Here is a 3269-nt window from a genome sequence, read left to right on the forward strand (position 1 = left end):
CATTAGAATGTTATGTCCTACTATGCTAATGTAAGACATATTTAATTTCAATATATTATGTTAATCTGTCAATAAAAATGCTATAATATGTTACCGTAGGCCTACTTCTGATACAGTTCTGTTTCAAAGAATCTATCTAAATCAGCATAACTAGGCCTACCTGAGCCTTAAGAGCACCCTACTGAGGATATTATGATGAATTTGTCGATCATTTTATTCTTAAAGTTAACACTAACGAAACCGTGTACAGTATCAAGTATCATTTTATTTGTATTGACAAAAAAATGGTTATTTATTAGGGCGATGATCACTTTGCTAGTAGAAGAGTTACGGCAATAAAGACTAATCACTTTCACGTAGATATGAACACTTTTAATAAACCAAAATAATATCAATCGACACTAAACCTACTAGAACCAACTAACACATATTATGGCGACCACGAGGTGGCTCGATAGGGCGCAAGGTGGCGCACTGCAACAACAACACACGAGGGCGTGCGAGTGTGATGGCGCAACCGCCACTTCCTTCCACCTTTCTTTCAAAAATTGAAAAAATAAAAAACACAATAAAAGCAAAATAAAAGAATATGGACAAGTAACTGGAATACAGAAATAAAAGTCCAAAGGTATACAGAATTGGGCAATCTGAGTTGCTAGTGTCATAGGCAAATCAAAAAAACTAAGTGATGCTGGAATGAAATTGGTAGTGGCATCAATGTCAAGTGTCGCCTTCACTGGGAAATGATGAAAAGATGTGTTCAAAGATGGTGCTTGAATAACATTGACTTGGCTGGTTGAAGCTGGTTTGTCGATTAGGCCGGTGGGCAGATCATGTTGTGGACCTTGAGTGAGGTCTTCGATACAAAGTTCTTCATCAGGGAGTGCAGTATAGTCGTTCTCTGCGTCGTCAGGGAGTGTGATATAGTCGTTCCCTGCGAGTACGGAATGTGAATTGCCGAGACTATTTCTATCAGCTGCTGGAAGAAATCTGCCCTGACTTGTTGAGTGTGAAGTGTGTGGTCGTTGAGAAGATTGGCACATAATGCACGATTTACAAAAGGCTTGGTTAGGAGCCATTTGTTTGGAGAAATTGTTATACTGTGGCCAGTGTGCTTTGTTGAAAATATCTGTGGGACATGCTTTGGAGTCTGCCTGAGGTTTTTTGGCTGGTAGCGTAGTGATGTTTGGGAGATCCAAGTTGTGCGCTCCCAAAGACTGGAAACCAAAATGCTGGCAAATTTTTTGCCAGATGTCAGAAAGAGATGTCGATCGCTTAATAATAGTATTCCTGGATATAACTGGGCAAAAGTAGGCGATTTGGCTCAACATATATTCCAGTTGAATATTTTTTTGGTGCGAGGTTTTTCTCGATGTGGCTGAGACAGTGTCCTCATCGTCAAGTATTCCCCTTGTGGGGTTTCCTGCGGTTTTCATTTTCCAAGTGAATGCGTCAGCAAGGAATGGTGAAAGATTAGCGTCAAGAGAAAAAATATATAATAAATTCTGTCGCCAGTTTTCAAAGGAGTTAACTGTTTCATTTTTGGTAAGTTGCCATTGTTCTGGGGCTTTCGCAGTAGCCATGTTGTGAGCAGTTGACGGTAACGTAACAAGGCAAGGCTTTACTCACGTGTCGGCTGAGGACAGAGTGCGATCGATATATCGGATTATCTAGCCTATGCGAGCTAGACTTCGGGATCGAGTCCGGGAGCCTAGAAAAATGTTCAGTGATTTGTAAAGGTATGAAAAGTCTCTGTCTTCTTTTTGTTGAAGCGATTTCGCGGTAGTGGGTAATGCGCTGCCACCACGGCAATAAAGACTAATCACTTTCACGTAGGCCTAGATATGAACACTTTTAATAAACCAAAATAATATCAATCGACACTAAACCTACTAGAACCAACTAACACATATTATGGCGACCACGAGGTGGCTCGATAGGGCGCAAGGTGGCGCACTGCAACAACAACACACGAGGGCGTGCGAGTGTGATGGCGTTAGAACGCGGCATACAATTGGTTGAATGTTTTTTTGCGAGAAAGGTCGACACGAGACGAAGCAGGCTATCGCAATTTCAGATTACTGTAAATTCTTCAAATAATACTTCAACCAAAGCTGCTTGCTAAGTATTACATTATTATAAAACGCTTGTGAAATGTAACAACCAAACATTAGGCAATGTGGTTGACATAGACGTACATGGTGACGGGACGTTTTGCCGAACGCCACTTCGCCGACAGACGATTAAAGAAATAAGAAGAAGAAATACCTGATAAGTCTGGAGAATGAACCAGAAATTAATGTGAAACAGCCAGGACTATTTCGAAAGCTAGCCTAGACCCACTCCATCCATCCACAAATCCGGAACGATTCGGCCCACTTATGGGCCGAAGCATCCCATTTTGTGGGCCGAAGCGTCTCACTTTAGACCAAATTCATATTCATTTTTTTTGGTATTAGAATCAAGTTTTTAAAGGATACAGGCAGAAAATGGTGAAAAAGCATCAATTTAATATTATTATTAATGTAATATTATAATACAATACAACTGACATTAAATAACTTTCAATAAATACCCCTTATATCTCACTCCTACCATATATATAATAGTAAGGAAAGAAGAAAATAAATTATTTTCCTCTATTTTATACTCTTGTACATTACTGCACTAAGTAAGTAAACCTGATGCACTATGCCGAGTGTTCAATCTTTGACAATGTACGTATAATTTAGCACAGAATTATTTTGTTTTATAACTCTTTTTATCTTTTTCAGGCAATCAGAAAATAGTTATATTTTACTTTACCTAAATATCAATTTTATAAACGTTAATTTTATACCTTGGTAAATTGTTACGGTCCATATCTGACCACATTTTATTTGCCTTTTCTTTATTTTATTAAAAACTCACTATTGATTATAACTTCTAACTCAGCAGTAAATATTAACCATGGACATTTTTTTACAAGACCAAGTCTATGACTGACTTTACTTTTTATAAATACAGAAAGTTGAAATTGAAATATTTCTTTATTAGAGGTAATTAGTAAGTAACGGGAGGGATACTGAACATCATTCAAAAGCATATTCAAAATTCGTGAATATATTTGTTGTCTTATTAATTATATAATAGTAGGCCCTATATATCTTGTACTGAGAAAGGGTTAGTGTGTGTTCCATGAGAGAAAGCTCTGCAATTTTATTTCTGGCTGTTTTAGTTTGTGTCGGGATCAACAGGAGGGAAAACCTCACGAACATATTGCTAACTCA

The 3269-nt window shown here is 37.9% G+C and overlaps 1 protein-coding gene across 1 annotated transcript in view; it reads right to left on the reverse strand.

Annotated features, from left to right (window-relative positions):
* LOC144841306 (cathepsin B-like) overlaps positions 1-3269 on the reverse strand; it is a 70521-nt gene that overhangs the window by 13665 nt on the left and 53587 nt on the right. The gene's annotated exons all lie outside the window — the stretch shown is intronic.

Source organism: Antedon bifida, chromosome 4, assembly GCF_963402885.1.
Source record: "Antedon bifida chromosome 4, ecAntBifi1.1, whole genome shotgun sequence".
Lineage (NCBI taxonomy): Eukaryota > Metazoa > Echinodermata > Crinoidea > Comatulida > Antedonidae > Antedon > Antedon bifida.